A 7,988-nucleotide genomic window follows, 5' to 3' on the forward strand; every position below is an offset into this window, starting at 1 on the left:
TTTGAATTTGTAATTTTTTAATAAAATATTTAATAAAATAAGAAATTTTTTTTATTACGACATGCTACTTTTTCCATTCATTACCCTTGAGGATCAGTCGTGGTCTTATAGACTCTACCAATAGTCTGGACGAATTTGTTGCTTCATCAAAATGTGTAAAAGATCATAGTCGCACTTAAAAGCCGAGTACTCTACCGTTGAGTTAGCAACCCGAATAAAATAAAATAAATAGGATATGTAGATACGATAAAAATGAAAAATCCATTAAATTGCACTGCACGACCCCATCAAAACATTGAACTAATAATAAATAAAAAAAATATTTTATGTTTTATGATCGATTATACAAAATAAATAGAAAATGTACAGATCATATTTAAAAACACCAGATTCCTAAAAGAGATGCTAAAATTGTGACAGACCTACCAGTTTTTTATCAATTTTTTATTTTTGTTAAGTTAAATTCCAAAATACGTCTTATATGACAGTAAACCCAACAATGCAAAACCCATTATTTGAGTAAAAGTGAAGTTAAAACCCAATATGGGGTCTGGATAAAGAGATTTATTTATCTATGATCAATTAATTTATCTATGATCAATTATATTTGTTCGATACACCATTGTCAATATGAATGCAATGTTGAGAAAACAAATAACAAATAAAGTAAATAAAATAAGGATTTGTATTGGGTTGGCACAACATAAATAAGAAATTTTGATGGAAAAAAATAAGGAAAAGATAAAGAAAAAATCTCGGGTTTACTCAATCAATAGAGGTACAATAAGCAAGATTAATCCCTTGTTTGTTGGTGGATTCCTATAACAAGAAAAAAGTAAATTTAAGTATGAATAGAGCAAGAAAAGGGAAAATTTTAGGTAAAAAATTGTAAGTAAAAAATTATACAAAGATAGATTTTATATTAATCATCTCCCCCCTTTTTTATTAATTTTGTTGTTTTTTCTTTTAATTAACTCGAGGTTTTTTCTTTAAAAAATTCTGCCTTACTTAAAATATCATAAACAGTTCCTGTAGGTTGAGCGCCCTTTTCAAGGAAATATAGAATAGCGGGAACGTTTAAATAAGTTTGATTCTTTATCGGATCATAAAAACCCACTTTTCGAAAATCTCTTCCTTCTCTTCGGGATCGAACATCAATTGCAACGATTCGATAGATGGCTCATTGGGATAGATGTACATAAACAATCCCCCCCCAGAAACGTATAGGAGGTTTTTCTCCTCATACGGCTCGAGCTCGAGAAAAAATTATTTTTATTTCGGTATATCTTTCTGTATATAATATCAAATAGTAAACACAAAATAATGACTCAAATCATAGTCTAATTCATTATTATTATTTTGTTCTTCCTAAAAAAAAAAAAAAAAATAAATTTCATTCGTACTCATAACTCAAGTTGGGTAATTCTGACAGAATTCGAAGGGAAATCCTTAGACATTTCTTGAGCCGTCTCTAACCTCTTTTGTTTGTCTCATCTCGAATCTATTTTTATTCCTAATTCTGATCCAATTTTTGAGACAATTGAAAATAGTGTTTCCTTGTTTCGGAATCCTTTATCTTTGCTTTGTAAAATCATTGGGTTTAGACATTACTTCGGTGATCCTTACTCCTTTCAAAAGGGCAGCAACATACCTTTTGTTTTTTTTATTTCTTTCTATAGAAATAGAATACCCATAGAAATAGAATACGAAGAATTGATTCCTCTGTGATACACTTTTTTTTGATCGAAATAGTTTTATCAATTCCGATTATTTTATATTTTAAGGATATACTTACAAAGCTGGTCTAACTTATTGATTGATTGGCACTAACCCTAGATTCTTCCCCTTGATAAATGAATCAATCCTTTCCGCTCGAGCTCCATCATGTACTATCAACCTAAGAAAAATTAGATTCCTAATGGAACAGAACAAACTATGTCGAGCCAAGAGCATCTTCATTTGTATAGAAAATGGTGGATGTAAAAATCCACAGCGGATCATGTCCTTCAAGTCGCACGTTGCTTTCTACCACATCGTTTCAAACGAAGTTTTACCATAACATTCCTCTAATTTAGAATTCAATTTAATTTCAAACCGCAATGGAATTGATTTAATATGTAATCATGAATAGTCATTGGCTCGATGGGAACAACGGGAACTATATAATAGTCTATACTTTATACCTATGGATAGATAAGTATTCTATGGATAGATAAGTATTGTATTTATCCGGAGAAAGCTCAGCAAGGATCCAATTTCTTTAACTCGATATTCTATCATATGAATGAAACGTATTTCTAAGAAAGATGTTTGCTTAAGACTTATTTACTTTACATCTCCAACAGATTGTTCGGGACGATCAATCATGAAATGCAGAATCTATTTTTCTAGAACAAAAAAACTATAAACCTCAAATCCTTTAATTTAATATATTTCCAATCCCGGAAAAAAATAAATTATTAGTCAAATAAACTGTTCCAATGACCAAAAAACAAAAAGGTCGTAAGTTTCTAGATACTATTGATTTATCATATTTCTTCGAGTACCAACCAAGAGTTCATAAAAAAATGTTTTAAAAATCTCCGACTTCAACATCATGACTGGAACTATGTTTTCTAGTCATGACTAAACTGGATCTCTAATTCAATCACCAAGTCGACGCAATCACAATGAGTAGCTAAAAATTTTTAGCAGATATTTCATTCCCTAAGGAGACATAAATTTTACCATGTTCAATTGAATTATCAATTGGTTTTCTTTTAACCAAAGAAGTAAATTGATAATCTAGTTTATCTATTTTCATGAGTATGAAATAGAAAAGGTCTCATGTACGGCAACATTAAGATCCTTATTCTTTCTTTCATCTGAAAGAAAGAATCTGAATATTGTTACTGGGGGTAATCATGGATATTTTTAAAATCAAAGATCCCCTTCCACAAATTCTTTTCACTTAAGTGAAAGGCCATTGTTATTGAAATACAACAACATTGTTATTGAAATACAACAACATTGTTATTGAAATACAACAATATAATAACAATACACAATATATATCATACATATAGGCATAGCGTAGGCCTTGTTTATTTTAGTTTATATAGATTTTGTTTTACTTCAGGTTCAACAATTTTTCCATCAATTCCATAAAATCAAGTTAAAATATATGGAATATCAAAATTTCCCCCCAATCGCTACGTTACATTGATTTACAATTATTTTCATTTGAGGCATCTAAGATATAAGATAGAAAGAAATGGAATTCAGACAATTTTTATCCTATTTTTTCCCACGCCACAGCACAGCTTTAGAAGTTTTAAAACCAGTGATGAAATTAGTACGACAAACTCCCTACTCTTTAGTCTTCACATAGAATGTGAAATTGGGATACCCTATTTTTGACTTTAGGCTTTGTGTGGAAGGGAATAGAGATGCTTTTGTTTCACGCTTCAATTCGGAATGCATCATGTGAGAATTATAATTCATATTTAGAATTCATATTTCATGAATATGGGACATAATGAATATAACAATAGTACGAGCATATTATGAATGTGAATGATAGACCCCAAATTTCTCTTTTTTTTATTCAAAAAAACTTCCACCTGTATTTGACACTTTATTATGCTTGTGATAAATCAAATGGATTCTAAGAATCCATTCTAAGAATTCATTCTAAGAATTCAGAACAAAAGACATTCTAAGAATTCAGAACAAAAGAAAAGGTTGTTCTCTTTAAGATTTTTCCGTTTTATGTGGGATACAATGTGATCCCATCTTTTGTTTCTGATGGAAACGATCTGGGACGGAAGGATTCGAACCTCCGAATAACGGGACCAAAACCCGCTGCCTTACCGCTTGGCCACGCCCCATTTTTCCTGTTTGGCACTAGTCAAGACTATTATTAGAATTAGTTATTCGTCAATCCCCCCCCCCAAAAAAATACATAATACATAATAAAAACATATGGGGTATTTTGTTTGTTGCTAGGATTCAACACATGTAGATTAGATATAGAATCAAAAAAGTTAATTGATCATTACATAGAATTCAATTAAGATAATGTATGAAAGTAGAATTCCTTGTATTCTCATTTGAGAATGGAAGGAAGGATTTTTGATTTGGGAGAGTTCAAAAAAAAAGAAGGATTTTTTGACTTGCCTTTTTCATTTTTCCCTTATAAAAATAACTCAATCAAAATAAAATTATCTAATCTACAAGAACGAAATGTTTGTTATGTTTAATATCTTTAGCTTAATCTGTATCTGTCTTAATTCTGTCCTTTATTCGAATAGTTTTTTCTTTGCCAAATTGCCTGAAGCTTATGCCGTTTTCAATCCAATCGTAGATGTGATGCCTGTCATACCTGTTCTCTTTTTTCTCTTAGCCTTTGTTTGGCAAGCTGCTGTAAGTTTTCGATAAAATCCTTAATACTTTGCCAAATCCATTCATGATTTATTCGACAAAAAAAATTATAAAAATGGATAAGATCGGCTAAGTCTTACATTAGAATTATAAACCCTCGATTAAAAAATGGAAATTCTTGTATATTGAGTAACCGCGGAGATGAATTTTGATCAGTTTATTTACTCGTTCTGACCTTTCAGTGAGTAAGGAGTTTATTAGGTCTAGGTCCCCTACAATACCTAATTGTCGATATGACAAGAAAATTTTTGTGAGGAAGGAATAAAAATCTTATTACAAAGAAATTCGTAAAAGTGACTTTCTTTTTCTTTTCAAATCAAAAAACTCCATTTTGGGGGGTATGATGTCAAATCAAACAAAATAGTATATGTGGTAAAAAGAAAAAATAGGTAATCTATTCCCTTTTTCTAAAATGATCTTATCTTGGAGATTGTGTAATGCTTACTCTCAAACTCTTTGTTTACACAGTAGTGATATTCTTTGTTTCTCTCTTCATCTTCGGATTCTTATCTAATGATCCGGGACGTAATCCTGGACGTGAGGAATAAAAAAAAATTGAGTTTTCTTTGTTTTTCTAATTTTTTCTTATTATTTTATCTATTCCATATATTCACTTTACCTATAAAAAAATAAAGGAATCGAAATTCCTTCGAAATCGAAAGTATCAAGTAATCAGAGCGGGCGGAGAGAGAGGGATTCGAACCCTCGGTACGAATAACTCGTACAACGGATTAGCAATCCGCCGCTTTAGTCCACTCAGCCATCTCTCCCAATTTAAATAAAATTGAAATTTCAATAAAATTTCAAATGAAATTGAAATTAACTATTTCAATTTAAATTGAAATTAAATAAAAAAAGAAAAGAAAATAATAAAAAAGAAAAAATTTTTAATTTTTAAGATATTAATTATTAAGTTTAAGAAAGACATTAATATAATATTTTTTATTAAGAAAGATATTAAACATTATAATTTAAGAAAGATATTAAACATTATAATTATAACATTATCATTAGAAATATGAAACATTCTATTAAAATTTCTAATTATAGAATAGATTTCATTACAGATGAAATAAAAAAAAAATAAAAAGTGAATAATTAAAAATTAAAATTATTAATAAATTCTAATCTAAATTTAAAGGTTAAAGGAATTGAAATTTTATTTTCAATTAAAGTAAAGAAAAAACAAATTAAAGGTTTTTTTTATGTAATAAAAAATTTCTTAAATATTATAATATTAAATATTATAATATTATATTATAAGTAATTTTATAAGTAATTGTATATTATAAGTAATTATATAATTAAGTAATTAATAATATTATATTATAATAATATTATATTATAAGTAATTATATAATTAAGTAATTATATAATTATAATTATATAATTATATTTATATTAAGTTAAGTTAATTTTAATAATTTAAGTAATGTAATTATATAAGTAATTATATAATTATATTTATATTTAAGTTAATTTACATTTACGTAATTTAATTTAAGTTTCATTTAAGTAAGTTAAGAGTAAGTCAAGAACGAATTTGATCAAGAATTCCATTTAGATAAGATTCGAAACAGGTATCTCCAATAGAAAGAAAACCTTACTTCTTTAATTTTGTACGAAAGGTTTATTCTCCCGGCCTGGTCCTAGTTAAGTACTGGCCGGGCCAGTACCTCTTTTTTTGTCCAGCTTCAATGACCCCTTCAGACAGACTGAGAATGCCAGCAATCCAGCAAAGGAAAAGTATAAGTATAACTTTATACTGTTTTTTAAATTTATATATGTTATTTAGAAAAGCTTTGTGCTCTTCGCCTTTTAAGTCCCTGGCTGGCGGGACTAAATATGTGTCAACGTTATAATTTTTAATGCTATCTTGATTGCGTCTCACTCCCTTGTTCGACAAATAGTCCATTCATATACAATAATGTATATGTAGCGGGTATAGTTTAGTGGTAAAAGTGTGATTCGTTCTATTAACAACTTAAAAAGTTAAGGGGTCTCTCGGTTTTTTGCATACTCCGATCAAAAACTTTATTTCTTAAAAGGGTTTAATCCTTTACCTCTCAATAGCATATTTGAGGAAGAACATACATTCTCACGATTTGTATCCAAAGTCCAATTAGAAATTCTATTTTCGAAATTGAATAAGAAAATTGGATTATGTATATGGAGTCGTGAAACATAATTTTTTTTGAATTGGATCAATTCTTCCAATCGAATGAGTATGAATAAAGGATCTATGGATGAAGATACAAAAGTTTATTTCCAATCGTAACTAGATCTTAAATTTTGGTGTTGTAAAAGGGAAATTGAAGCCAAACAAGCTAGAAAAGGGTGGTTTTGGTTTACTAGAACCATCAGCATATTGTTTCAGCTCGGTGGAAACCAAATTCTTTTCCTCGGGATCCTGCGAGTGGAAATAGGGAACGAAGTAACTAGACTAGACGGATTTGGTATAATCCCTCTCCTCTAGAGGGATCATCTAGTAAGCGAGTAGTTTGGGATACATTCAGACAGAAAGGCTGACATAGATGTTATGGATCTAATTTTCTCTAGGAATACATCAATCTTCCATAAAGGAGCCGAATGAAATCAAAATTTCACGTTCGGTTTTGAATTAGAGACGTTAAAAGTGATCAAGCAACGTCGACTATAACCCCTAGCCTTCCAAGCTAACGATGCGGGTTCGATTCCCGCTACCCGCTCCATATTTCTTATTAATGTATTATACATCTTATTATGTTATGTATTATACATCTTATTATGTATTATACATACATGCACCATCAATTTAGATATGCATTCTTTTTTATTCCCTAAAATATTTTCCGTGTAATTTGATTTTTTATCCGAACAAAAGAAAGTAAGAATACAAAAAAATAAAATAGGAATGAAAAGCGTCCATTGTCTAATGGATAGGACAGAGGTCTTCTAAACCTTTGGTATAGGTTCAAATCCTATTGGACGCAATTTATTTCCATCTATTTTTAAAATGGCTATACTTTTTAAAAATGGCTATACTAAGAAACCCTTTTTGAATCATTCGAATCAGAACTATTTCTCAATGATTACTCTTGTACTAAGAATAGAATATACCAAGAATAGAATAAAAGTAAGAAATTTATGTTTGTTCCTGAAGTAAAAACAGTTCGATCTGTTCTTGAATAGCTTCCTTCAAAAGAAATTCTACTTCCTCGGTGAATGTCTTGGTAGAAGATATAATTTCTTGAAATTTAGGTTTATTGTTTTTTAAGTAGCTACGTAACTGACTGAGAAATTTCTTTACCTGTCCAATTTCTAGCGGATCAAGATATCCATTCGCTCCGGTATAAATAGTAGCTATCTGTTCTTCCACTGCGAGAGGGTCTGATTGGGATTGTTTAAGCAACTCGCGTAATCGTTGACCTCTTGCCAATTGATTCTGAGTAGCTTTATCGAGATCAGAAGCGAATTGTGCAAAGGCTTCTAACTCTGTGAATTGCGCTAGTTCCAATTTTGATTTGCCGGCTACTTGTTTCATGGCTTTAATTTGAGCTGCGGATCCTACTCTGGAAACGGAAATA

General features: G+C 29.8%; 2 non-coding genes and 1 pseudogene across 2 annotated transcripts; 1 reads left to right on the forward strand and 2 right to left on the reverse strand.

Annotated features, from left to right (window-relative positions):
* Nucleotides 1-293, reverse strand: part of LOC135663833 (maturase K-like) — a 1,684-nt pseudogene extending 1,391 nt beyond the window's left edge.
* Nucleotides 294-5,104: 4,811 nt separating this feature from the next.
* TRNAS-GCU (transfer RNA serine (anticodon GCU)) lies at nt 5,105-5,192 on the reverse strand. Its single transcript has one exon. It is a non-coding gene; the product is annotated as a tRNA-Ser (tRNA).
* Nucleotides 5,193-7,322: 2,130 nt separating this feature from the next.
* TRNAR-UCU (transfer RNA arginine (anticodon UCU)) lies at nt 7,323-7,394 on the forward strand. Its single transcript has one exon. It is a non-coding gene; the product is annotated as a tRNA-Arg (tRNA).
* The last annotated feature ends 594 nt before the right edge of the window (nt 7,395-7,988 follow it).

Source organism: Musa acuminata, unplaced genomic scaffold (assembly GCF_036884655.1).
Source record: "Musa acuminata AAA Group cultivar baxijiao unplaced genomic scaffold, Cavendish_Baxijiao_AAA HiC_scaffold_764, whole genome shotgun sequence".
Taxonomy (NCBI): domain Eukaryota; kingdom Viridiplantae; phylum Streptophyta; class Magnoliopsida; order Zingiberales; family Musaceae; genus Musa; species Musa acuminata.